This window comes from Pelophylax lessonae (genome assembly GCF_965119305.1).
Source record: "Pelophylax lessonae genome assembly, chromosome: 4".
Lineage (NCBI taxonomy): Eukaryota > Metazoa > Chordata > Amphibia > Anura > Ranidae > Pelophylax > Pelophylax lessonae.
Genome location: NC_138771.1, coordinates 262,177,176 through 262,190,611, shown reverse-complemented (window position 1 = coordinate 262,190,611; position 13,436 = coordinate 262,177,176). Strand labels below are relative to the sequence as shown.

The following is a 13,436-nucleotide window of genomic DNA, read 5'->3' as shown; positions in this document are numbered from 1 at the left end:
AGTAGTGAGTGTACAGCTTGTATAACAGTGTAAATTTGCTGTCCCCTCAAAATAACTCAACACACAGCCATTAATGTCTAAACCGCTGGAAACAAAAGTGAGTACACCCCTAAGTGAAAATGACAAATTGGGCCCAATTAGTTATTTTCCCTCCCCGGTGTCATGTGAAACAATAAAAGGGAAAACAAATACAATTCTATATACACAGTCCCAGTTGATCCAGAGGAAAGCAAAAAAAGCCAGCAAAGCATGATCCAATTTGGTCCAGCAAGGGATGGAATTTCTTCCAGATCCTCCGAGAGGCAATCGGGTGATCCCTGGATCACCTTTACCTATAAATGTTAGTATCCAGCTATATTATGTACATTTAGGGAACATTCCAGGCCTTATTAAAGCAATCTACTGAGCTGGACAGAACCATGTGTCTATTCCACATTTTCACAGCTCTTACTGTGAAGAAACCTTTCCCTATTTGGAGATCAAATTTATTTTTCTTCAGATGTAAAGAGTGCCTTGTCCCCTGTGATGACCTTAAAGTAAATAGCTCAACACCAAGTTCACTATATGAACCACTTATGTATTTATACATGTTGATCATATCCCTCGTTAATCTCCTCTTCTCAAGAGAGAATACATTCAGTTCCTCTAATCTTTCCTCAAAGCTGAGCTCCTCCATGCCTCTTATCATTTGATGCCTTTCTCTGTACTTTCTCAAGTTCTCCAATATCCTTTTTGTGAACTGGTGCCCAAAACTGAACTGTATAACTGAACTGAACTGTACTAATGATTTGTACAGGGGCAAAATGATATCTATCTCTCTGGAGTCTATACCTCTCTTAATACAAGAAAGGACTTTGCATGCTTTGGAAACCAATGCTTGGCATTGCATGCTATTATTAAGCCGATGATCTACCAGAATACCCAGATCCTTCTCCACCATTGATTCCCCCGGTTGTACTGCCCCTAGTATGTATGATGCATGCATATTCTTAGCCCCCAAGTGCATACTTTTACATTTATCAACATTAAATCTCCTTTACCCCACAGTTGCCCAATTAAACAGTGCATTGAGGTTGGTTTGTAAGTTGGAGAAATCCTGTAAGGACATTATTCCACTGCATAGCTTGGTGTCATCTATAAAGCCTGAAATGGCACTTGTCAATGTAGGTTAGAGATCAATTTGCCTTTGCTTACAAGCCAGGGGATCCTAGCAATCTTAGGGTTTCATAAAGCCTTGACTGGAAAAGGTTGATGTATTAAGTATGGGGTGGGGGGGGGGGTATGTGACCTCCTGCTAGGAAGCATGGTCGAGCCTGGGCTGCCAATCATCAGCCCCGAATAATGTTATATTAGGAGAAGGAAAATGTTATCCACCCCACATAAACTCAGATACATCTAACAATAGTGGAGTGGCAAGAGGAGTGTGGCAAAGGTTTATATAATCGGGTGGGAGATGGGAAAAGTCTAAAGCAGACCTTTGGTACATGCTCATAAAGTTTAAATTTGAGCAGGTACAGATTATATTTAGGTACAAGGTAGAATCTATATTTTATCTCCGGATAAAGATGCAATTACACTTTTGCAAATATATAAAAAAAAAGCCAACAAAGCCAAAATACATATATTTATAGTTTGACGTGTAAAAAAAATTTGTAATTCTGCTAAGCCTGTCTTGTGATCCAGCACCCCTGCCAGCCAGCACAGTCAATCCACAATCTCTGTACAGGCTACACTATAACAAAGTAATATTGCCTGGGCCCACCCAAGCCCATAACTGAATGGTGAAAGAACAACTGCACATTGATGCAATACTCCTTGTTATTTTCCTACATATACAGTGGTGAAAATAATGATGTGATCCCATGCAGATTTTGTAAGTTTGCCAACTTACAAAGAAATTAAGGGTCTATAATTGTTATCATATGTGTATTTTAAATGATAGAGACAGAATATAAACCAAAAATCCAGAAAAAACATATGATTGAAATGTTTTAAATGGAGTTCAAGTATTTGATCCCCTACCAACCAATAATAATTCTGGCTCCCACAGACTAGCTACAGTATGTGCTCATGTGGTACAGAGATAAGTACTGTCAATTTAAGAAGGTGTACCTAATGACAACTCATTATGTAAAAAAACACCTGTCCGCGGAATCTCTTTCTTCCACTCATGGGCAAGACGAAAGAGCTGTCAAAAGGATGTCAGGGACAAGATTGTATACCTGCACAAGGTTGTTATGGGCTACAAGACCATCAGCAAGAAGCTTGGTGAGAAGGAGACAACTGTTGGAGGGATTATTCACAAATGGAAGAAATACAAAATAACCATAAATTGCCCTTGGTCTAGAGCCTTAAGTAAGATTTGCCTCATAGGGTAAGGATGATCATGAGAAAAGTGAGGGATCAGCCCAGAACTACACAGGAGGAGCTTTTGAACGATCTCAAGGCTGTTGGGACCACAGTCACCAAACAAACCAATGGTGACACAATACGCCGTCATGGATTGAAATCCTGCAGCACCTGCAAGGTCCCCCTCCTCAAGAAGGCACATTTAAACCTATACTTTTCACTATATTGTTTTTTTATTGTTGATTTTCATTCAAGATTGGACATATATATATATATTTTTTTTTTTTTTTCACTTTAGCACTTTTTTGCAATTTATTTTGATGTGTTGTCCATTTATAACACAGTATTCACATTTCACTGTTGTTCATTCCTTTGTACAGGTCCATCTGAAGTCTGCCAGTGAACATCTAAATTATTCAGAGGAGGATTGGGAGAAAGTGCTGTGGTCAGATGAGACCAAAATTGAGCTCTTTTGCATTAACTCAACTCACCGCGTTTAGAGGAAGAAAAATGCTGACTATGACGGCACACGGAGGTGGAAACATGCTTTAGGACACTGTTTGAGACTATTTTTCTCTGCTAAAGACTTTGCTGCATTAAGGGGCCAATGGATGGGGGCATATACTGTAAAATCTTGGATGAGAACCTCCTTCCCTCAGCTAGAACACTAAAGATGGGTCGTAGATGGGCCTTCCAGCATGATAATGACCCAAAACATACTGCCAAGGCAATAAAGGAGTGACTCAAGAAGAAGCACATTAAGGTCATGGAGTTGCCTAGCCAGTCTACAGGCCTTAATCCATTAGAAAATTTATGGAGGGAGATGAAGCTTCGAGTTGCCAAGTGACAGCCAAGAAACCTAAAGGATTTAGAGAAGATCTGTAAAGAAGAGTGGACCAAAATCCCACCCCCGTCCTAGATGTGTGCAAACCAGGTAACCAACTACAAGAAACATCTTACCAACAAGGGTTTCTCCACCAAGTACTAAGTCATGTGTTGCTTGGGGATCAAATACTTTTTTTTAAGGCTGGGTTCACACTAGTGTGAATTGGATGCAGGTTTCTCCGCATCCAATTCGCATGACAGGGAAGTGTGACTGTCTCTCAATGGAGCCGGTTCACACATCCTCAGGGCGACTGCGGAGCAGATTGCACAGGGGTCCTGTGCGTTTCAGGTCCGAATTTAGGAAAAAATTTGTGGCTGATTCGTCCCTGAAATGGAGAACAGGGACACATCAGACCCCCGATTCTAGCCACATCAGTATTAGGTGTGAACCCAGCCTTACTCACTAATCTACAACTCAATTTATAACATTTGTATCATGTGTTTTTTTTGGGGGGATTTTTGGTTAATTTTCTGTTTCTATCATTTAAAATACACCTATGATAAAAATTATAGTCCCTTCATTTCTTGGTAAGTGGGCAAACGTATAAAATCTGCAGATGATCAAATAATTATTTTCGCCACTTGTGTTTACTTTAAAGCAATAGGTTCAGAGTGCTGACCCTCTCTCTTGTACTGTAACTGCTGCTACGCAGAAAATTACAAGAGACTAATATCAAGTTGGATTCAGTCATTTGTGAAAATTCTATGTAAAACACATTGACCTAACTTTTAAAGTGCATGTATAGCCAAAATCTTTTTTTTGGGCAGATTAGGGAAGGGTTTTTTAGGGTTTGTGTACACTAGCTTTGCTCTCTGAAAAGCAATCTGCATTCTGATCGCTCCTCAGAAAGCATTTGACAGGCAGAAAGTGGTGTTGTATCACCTCCTCATCACCTGTCTTAACTCCTTGAACCTTACACTAGCATGCTGCAGAGAGGCTGTCGGGTGGTTTTAGAGTGGCCTCATTCACTTAAAGCAACAGGAGGTATAATTAATGAGCAGTCATGGCATGTGTGCACCCCTAGCTGCTGTCTCTGCAGCTAAAGGGGGAGCAGTCTGGGGACAGTAAAAACACAGCTCAAACAGGGTTTTACTGCCCTCCAACTACTAGTTTAATTCTCGCTGTTTGTTTCCCATTGGGGGGATTTCCCCCAACATCCTAATCCTCAGACTTAAAGAAGAGGTCCAGGCAAAACTTAACCAACTCTACAACAAAAATCGCTGTACTTACCTATTCTGCAGCCGAACTGGTCCGATCTCCAGAGGTGGAAGCTCTGTGCGGGAGAGGGCCAACAATGGCTGTGAAATGCCTGGGAAGTGACTTCACCTATAGACTTACTATGGGGCTTCCGTTGTCGGAAGCCTCTCCTGCACCCACCTCCGCGCTGAAGCTACCATTGACAGCTTATGCTGGGACAAGACCAGATCGGCTGCAGTATAGGTAAGTACAGCATTTTTTGCTTTACAGGGTTAGACAGATTAGGTTTAGAATGTGGTACAGAGCAGGTTTAGCATTAGTTAGGTTTTGCTTGGACTGATATTTTAACAAAAAGTTAGAGTAAATCTTTAAAACCTAAGTAGAGTTTCCCTCCAAAACAAGTGTCACTGGCACAGGTGTCCCTATTGGAAGATTTTGCCCTCACGTCCACATTCTGGGCAGTCCTGCTCAGATCACGTCCATTTTCTAGACAATTTCACTCATTATTATACTTGGCCACCCACTTATGGCCAGAAACCCCCAATTATACCTTATTTGGATTTAATGCACATGCTCAGTAACTCAAAAAACGGTTATGCTTTGAGCTCAAGGCACAACTCAGGATCTATCGTCATCAGGACACAGAACATAGATGCAGGACTGTCCTGGCAAATCTGGAACAACTGGCATTGTATGCACTTAAGCATTTACACAAATAATATATGAGGTTGATTTAGTAAAGGAGTGGAGGCTGGATCATTAAGAAGATGGATTTTAACCTTGCTAAATAATCATTATTTACTCCTTTAAAAAACAAACCCCTGGTGTATTTACCAATCATTTTATAGTAGCATATGTGGCAGATGACATATCTGTAGAAGTCCGCTCTGGATCAATAGTTTCCGTATTGCTGGGTTACTAAAAATTCTCTTCCTAAAATGGTTATCTTGGGAGTCTCATCTTTGGAGCTCAGAGAAAGACCTCTATAGCAAAAAGTGCATTATACATGACCCCACTCAAATCAATTTATTAGCTCATTGACTAATGCAGGAAACATTAACATGCTAGGCTATATTATATATAACTGGTAAGAAATGACTGGCAAACCTTTTAAAAGCTCAGACATAGCAATTCCTATAAAGCATTAGCATTGATTTGGCTTTCATCAATAAGAGCTGATGAGACGTATAATCATTTTATAAGCGCATACAGGGCAGCGTTATGTTGCCTCTTTTTCTTTCAGCAATCAGAAAGCCTGCAGGTTATCACACTCTAGGTTCTGGTAAATACAGTGACATTTTCAGTTGCATGTAGTTTTAGTAAGCTGAACTGAATAGACAAATTTATGAACTGCTAAACATGGCCAACAAAATGTATTATCACAGATGAGACTTTATTTCCTACTCATTATTTCTTTCTTTTTGCCTATTGACATGACATGAGCATACACTAAGGCAGTGTTTCTCAACCTTTTTCCAGTCGGGGCACCCTTGAAAAGTATTTTTAGTCTTGAGGCACCCCTGTCCAAGGTTCACGTTACTGTATGTCGCGGAACAAGCGCAAAAGCGCGCTCGTTTCTGACACACAGACAAATGCTCTGCTCTTTAGGGATGCCAATAATTCTTAACAGTACACCACACATTAGAAAACATGGGGTGCTTTTGTTGCGGCGTAATTTAAAAAAAAGGGTCAGGGACTTCTTTCACTGCATTTCTGCGGGTAGGGAATCCCATTGAAATTAATTTGCTGCCCTACACGCAGCACGCAGTGATGCAGATGTGAACCAAGGGCTTGTTCACATGTCAGGTTGTTTTTACCACCCCCAACTCCTCCCCCTTTAGCTGCAGAAGCTGTGTCTGCAGCTAGAGGTACACCCAGGGTAAATGGGGCTGCACTGCACCTACCCCACAACTGTGTGCATTGCATGGTTGCGTGTAGTGATGCTGCATTTACAGGCTTAAAACAGGCGGTGAGGAGGCAACATATTGCTTCTTTACCGCCTGCCAAATGTCTCTGAAAAGCAATCTGAGCATGGATTGCTTTTCAGAGGAGCAGAAGTCCTTGTTGCTATCACAAACAGGCCCTAAGAAAAGCATTTCTGATGGTACAGCAATAGGGGGGGGTCAGGATTAAAGGAACATACATACATATACTCACACACACACACATATGAACACATATGAACGTGCATGAACACACACACACACAAACACATGTACACACACAGACACATGTATATATGCACACATACAGACAGACAGGTGTATACACATACACATATACAGACACACGTGTACACAAATACAGGCACATGTGCACACACATGTACACACAGACACAGGTACAAACACATATGAACACACATGCACACACACATGCACGCACGCATGCACACACACACACACACACATACACACACACATACACACACATACACACACACACACAAACACACATGTATAAAGCCATTTTAAAATCTTCTAGCACAGTACCTTTTCCTCATTCAGCCGGGTACTGCACTGTAGGGGGAAGCAGAGATCACAGCACACTCCTTCCTCCCTTTACTTTCACTTTTAAAGCTGATGGAGCTCCCTCGCAGTGCCGATGTACAGTTTGGCAGGGGATCTGGAGATAGGGCTCAGCTGACAGCCCTACTCTCCCACTATTCCACGGCACACCTGTGTGCCGCGGCACACTGGTTGAGAAAGGCTGCACTAAGGGGACAGCCTTGTTAGACAATAGTGACAGTTTGGCATTCTTCAATACAAATAATTTTTTCTTGGGCTCTAGGGTAATGCCGAAAGTTGCAAACCAGGGACCTGGCTTACTAACTGCCTGGTTTTGGATGTGGCAGGATATGTGAGTAGCAAGGCTGGCACAACGGAATTAAAAACAGCTGACATACTGTATACGCATTGAAATTATGTAATTGCGTCACAAAAACAAGTATAAGAAAAAATTAAATGATTCCTAATTAGAGTCCCATTAGGTATTTAAAAAAGCTTACTTACAGTAAAACCTTGGATTGCGAGCAACTTGGTCTGCAAGAGTTTTACAAGACGAGCAAACATTTTTTCAAAATTTTACCTTGATAAACTAGCAATGTCTTGCAATACAAGTAGCAACTGAGTAGAAGCCTGCGGTCACACTGGGTATGATTTAAAGTAGTGCGATTTAAAGCCTGAATTCAACCACTACTTCAGCACTACTTCTGTGAGATTTGTAACGATTTGATATGACTTCAGTGCTACTTCAGTGAGAGGGGTGGTCCATGTCAGAGGGAGGAAGAGTGATGTTATGAACAAAATTTTAACTAGCATACTTCTTTCAGGCTCAAGTAAGAGAGATGCCTCTAAGTGAAAAAATATGGTTACATTTGAAAAAGGGGCAACATTTAGCAACTCACATGGTTGAAGAATAAAACAGGCACACCTTAGAATGCAGGCATCTGGGGTAAAGCTGTCCACATAGACCATCCTCCGCACCGCTGGCTCTTTAAAGGTGTCAGTCAGCCAAACCCTGGGACAGCACCCAAGGCTGGTTGAGCGGGACACTTGGCAGTTAAGTATTTTCAGAATAACAAAGGCAAGTTTAATGAATAATAACACTTGAATATGCAAAGAATGATAGACACTGAATAATTGAATGTGCCCAGAAAGCTCAATGGTGGAGAGAGAGAGGCTTTACTGCAGTGAACTTTACTCCTATGGGGAAAAGAGGTTAGGCGCTATTTGGGCCAGCTCACACCCTGCAGATAAGGGTAGTCCAAGTGTCCGGCCTGAACACAGTCTTCTCTGCCATGTTGAAGCTCAAGGATGTTGAAGGGAAAATCCTCAGAGATGGGGAGGGGGAAGATTCAAGTAGTCAGCAAGCAAGCGGTGGGTATAGCAGAAGTGGCAAGGTTCTTTGTAATCCAGGTTAGGATGTCTACATGCAGAGTCCATGTGCTGAGTGTTGATGAAGAGAAGGGGATTTGGGCTTGAGCCCGATTACCAGATCCTGAAGGTTGTCGGCACACACAGGAAGCCATACAGGGTCTGTACTCCAGCCAGTGGAAGGATGGATGCAATAGGTCAGTTGACTGTAAACACAGCAGTCAGGTTTGTCCACCAATTACCAGGAGGGACTAATGGCTCACAGGGTCCTGGTAGGCTGTGGTCCCAGCAGCTGGACAGCAGATCTGATGCTCACTGACTGATCTTGTGGAGAAGAGAGCATGGGCCGCCAAAAAAGCTCTTTAAATAGCCTTTCCCATAATCCCCCTTTCCATTAGAAGTTTGCTGGGAGATGTTGTCTAAGAGAGACTCAGGAGTAGAGGTATGGCTGAACACAGGACTGCAAGTCCTATGGTCCTTTGCTTCCTGGCTCAGTAATATGATGCAAGCAGTCTGAGTACAGTACTAGAGGGAGAAATTGGAACAGTCTGCAGCAATGAAGGTGATGTCCACTGCATTCATATTATTATAGCTGGCCCTGGCAACAACTGTACCAAATAATAAATTGGCACCTGCTTATCCCAGTCTTCAATTCTGACGTGTTTCAGGTTAAAGGGCTCTTTTTCAGAGAATGCACAAATGGTGTTTTGTAGTAAATGAGCCAAGAATATAAATGTGTAACAATTTATTAAATGCTTTATCATCTCCACAAATAATTTCCCATGTGGACTTGTCAATTAATGAGGTTCATTAACACATGCAGGAGGATGGGAAACCACTGCCCTTGGGCCTGTAAGTCTTCACGTGCTGGCATCTGAAGCCATGTTAGGCTGGCAGTTACCACAATGTCCCATTAGATGGTAGCAGAAAGGCAGAAAGTACTGCGAAGGATAAAGCCACCTTGTAAGACACACTATTGAAGGAAAGTGCCAATGCATTTGGACCCCATCTTAGCTGATGGATGTTACTCTGAGTGATTACAAAGATCTTTTTGTTAATTTGTGCACATTTGACCAGAGTTTCACTAATAACCAGTGAAATACTTTTGACTTTGACCAGATACCTGTTAACAGTTGATCAAAGCTTAGAGATACTGCACGATTACAATGGGAGTCTCAATTGGGACAACTGGAAAGGTCAGAGCAAAACAAGAATCATTTGTCCCTGGCACAAGACACACTCTAACAGTGAGTAGTCATAAAGGGCATCATTAAATGTGAACCCAACAAAGGCTAGAAAGTTTACAGGTTTTTTATTTTTCTGCAAAGGAGCAGGGTGTGACATTTTGTTTCTGCAATTGTGGCAGTTGCTTGCTTATACATGTGGGATGTGTTTAGGTAATTATTTTGCAACAAACCTAGCATAAAGCTCCATTCTTCACCAAGTTTCTCGATTGAACTGGTGCCGGAGAGTAAGTGCCCTGATTTATGCTATTGATTGATACACTGTCCAGACCACTCAGCTCTCCACTTTGTGCATTAAATAGGTAACTTCATTAAGAGAAAATGGAAGCCAGTAATTGACTCTTAATGCAATATAGAGGAAGGATAAATATGAACAGGCCTAGCCAGGGAGACAACTATATTTTAGATATATAAAAATACAAAATTCTTCCTGCGATAATCACAAGGTACAGTCACAAGCTTATTCAGTTTTGTCCTTAATTCTGAGTAATATATGTAAATACACACACACTTCTCTACTGTAGCTGTAATGACTTATAACATTATAGACAAAGAGTTCTAGGGTGAGCAGTTACTTGGCAGATTTACTCTGACTAAGACGCCACTGATTGATGTACTAAGACTGGGGAGTGCAAAATCCGGTGTAGCTTTGCATAGTAACCAATCAGCTTGCAGGTTTTATTGTCAAAGCTTAGCTGAACAAGTTGAAGTTAGAAGCTGATTGGCTACCAGGCACAGCTGCATCGGATTCTGAGTGCTCCAGTTTTGGTAAATCTCCCCCACTAAGACATTGGACTAAGACACCAGACCACACCATTGTACTCATGTAGTTCAAAGCCCTGATTACACCAACCCTTGTGTTTTAATAATAGCCAGAGATGGGCTGAACACCCCCCTGTTTGGTTTGCAGCAGAACTCCCGAACAGGGGAAAAGTTCTAACCCAAACAGCGAATCCCAGTGAAGTCTATGGGAGCCGAACAAGAAAAATCGAAAGTGCTAATTTTGAAGGCTTATATGCAAGAAATTGGCCATAAAGGGGGTATAGGGGTCCTGGTACTGCCCTGGGGGACATGTATCAATGCAAAACGTTTTTTAAAAAACACTATCTTCTTTTCAGAAACAGTGATTTTAATAATGCCTAAAGTGCAACAATAAAAATGAAAAATTCTTTTAAATATAATGCTAGGGGGTTCCCCTTAGTCTGCCTGTAAAGTGGCACATCTGTAGCATATATGGAACATGATGCAGCAAAAATTACATTTCCAAAGAAAAAACAAAACAAGTCAAATCCCATTTAAAATGACTTGCAGTTGCTATTGCCAGCACTCGGCTATTAAAAAATTAAAGAAAAAACGACGTGGGGTCCCCCCAAAAAATATAATTTACATAAATAAAAACAGGAGAAGTTTTTGACAAATACTTTATTAAAAAAATAAAAAAAAACAGTATCCCTTGATGTTAATCCATCATCAATCTTGCTGTCCACCGCACGGCCGGCCGAAATTACACACCTGTACGTGATTTTCTGCTCCGGGTCTTGAGCGCGCACATGCACAGCCCGCAACGTGCTCCCACTGTGATTGGACACAGCGCGAGCCAATCAGTGGGTCCCGGCGGACATCGGGTCCCACTGATCGTTCCCGAACAAGGCAGTTTGTGTAAACAAGGCAGATCGCCATTCTGTGACAGGAGAAGACAGAGACCTTGTGTTTTTGCTAAGAAGGAACAGGGATCTCTGTCTTCTTACAGTACAAGCACCCCCACAAAGTTAGAAAGCACTCCCTAGGTACACATTTAACCCTTTGATTGCCCCCTGTTAACCCCTTCCCTGCCAGTGTCATTAGTACAATGACAGTGCATATTTTTAGCACTGATCACTCTATTAGTGTCACTGGTCCCCAAAACAGTGCAACTAAGTGTCCGATTTGTTCCCCGCAATGTAAAAGCTATAACTTGCTGATCGCCGCCATTACTAGTAAAAAAAAATCAATAAAAATTCCATAAAAATATCCCATAGTTTGTAACTTTTGCACAAACCAATCAATATACACTTATTTGGATTTTTTTTTACCAAAAATATGTTGCAGAATACATATTGTCCTAAATTGATGAAGAAATTAGATTTTTTACATTTCTTATTAGATAGCAGAAAGTAAAAAATATTGTTTTTCAAAATTGTCTGTCTTTTTTTGTTTATAGAGCAAAAAATATAAACCGCAGAGGTGATTGAAAACAACCAAAAGAAAGCTCTATTTGTGGGAAAAAAAGGCATCATTTTTATTTGAGTACATCGCCGCACAACTGCGCAATTGTCAGTAAGTAACGCAGTGTCATATCGCAAAAAATGGCCTGGTCATAAAACTTCCGGGGCTGATTCGGTAAAAAGTCAATTGTAGCCAGTTTTCATGTACTCTTATATTTTGTATAATATTTCTTTGTACATGTTAAATCATGTACAAATCATGTTACATGTTAAGTCTTGTCTCTCATTGGTTGGTACTTTTATTGTATTTTGATTGCAATCTGACCTTCCAAATAAAACGTTTGTAAAATTAAGAAAATAAAAAAAAAAAGGGTAAGGGGCCACCCTAACATATAGAACACTGCACGGTTCCTGGGTTGTTCCTTATACTCTGCTTCTGAAGATAATATCTAGGACTAAGGATATAGCTCAGTTTTAGCTTGCATGGGTTTGAGGTGAAGATTTGTGTGGTTTGGAGATTTGAGGTTTTGGCAATATTATGGTAAGTTTTTCAACCTGCAAGGGCATTTGAACATTGGTCAGCTGTCTTAGAAACTCCAAAAATGAGTTATTTTTTATATGCCAGTCCACTCGCTATAGGGAAAGCTATCTGGTATCAGTTATCCAGCATACAGGACTTTATTCCAGCACAATGCAAAGCATTATGTTGGTCTCTTATACAAAGGAAGCTAGGATGACATGTGAAGGAAAATATGAATCCAGGATCCACTGCGTGGTGGGTAGTCGTGCTGGTTGAATGGTGTGAGGGGTTAGGAGTGGTGCGGGGAGCCTGGGCTCAGTAGAAGAAGTTCTCCCATTTTGGGGAGCTTCGGTTGGGGGATTGAGGTCATTCCTGGTCCTGTGTCATACGTGCTGGAAGCAGGATAGTTGCTGGAGAGCTGCAGTTCCTCTACCGAATTGATTGTAAAGACATGACTATTTGACCTGCTGGTAAAACAGAGGTCTAGGTTTGGGGTGAGAGCAGTAGCTTGCTGTAAGTTGAAGGTCTATCACCTGAAGTGGATCCTAGATTCATCTTTTCCTTGACTTGTCATCCTAGCTTCCTTTGTATATGGGACTCTTTAGACACACTTTATATTGTATGCTATCGTTGAAATTTATTGCGCCGCACTTATTTGTATTGTAGCTTGATTTTTGGTTTTGGTGATTAACCTTTTGTGTTCAGCTGTATATTTGTTATTTATTTATATTTTTTTCTCATTCTTTGCGCTAAAATATTGTTTATATATTATGTTGGTCTCCACTGAAAACAATGCAATTCCTTATGTCTGTATACTGTATGCAGCAAAATTCTCAAGTTGATGTGGCAGATTTAGGAGAAGAATAGATGGTTCAAAATGGTTCATTTTAAATGCTCACTGAGTTTAGAAAATGAAGGTTAAGCTGTGTTAACCTGTCCAATGAAATCCAAGGGAAATAAAAAAGAATTTTTTTTTGTACTTGATTGGACAATGGAAGTAAACGCAGCTTTTTTACAGATCAGTGAACGTTCACTTTAACCAACCTGTCGGTATGATTCTTTCGGATTTTAGGTGCTGAAAGCGGGTACCATTATTTTGCATGTAATTCTTAAGAATGTGCAGCCCAAACCAACTATTTACATATGATTTTTTTTTTTTTT

General features: G+C 40.9%; 1 protein-coding gene across 1 annotated transcript in view; it reads right to left on the bottom strand.

The window, feature by feature from the left end:
* Positions 1 to 13,436, bottom strand: part of PTPRR (protein tyrosine phosphatase receptor type R) — a 269,586-nt gene that overhangs the window by 221,260 nt on the left and 34,890 nt on the right. The gene's annotated exons all lie outside the window — the stretch shown is intronic.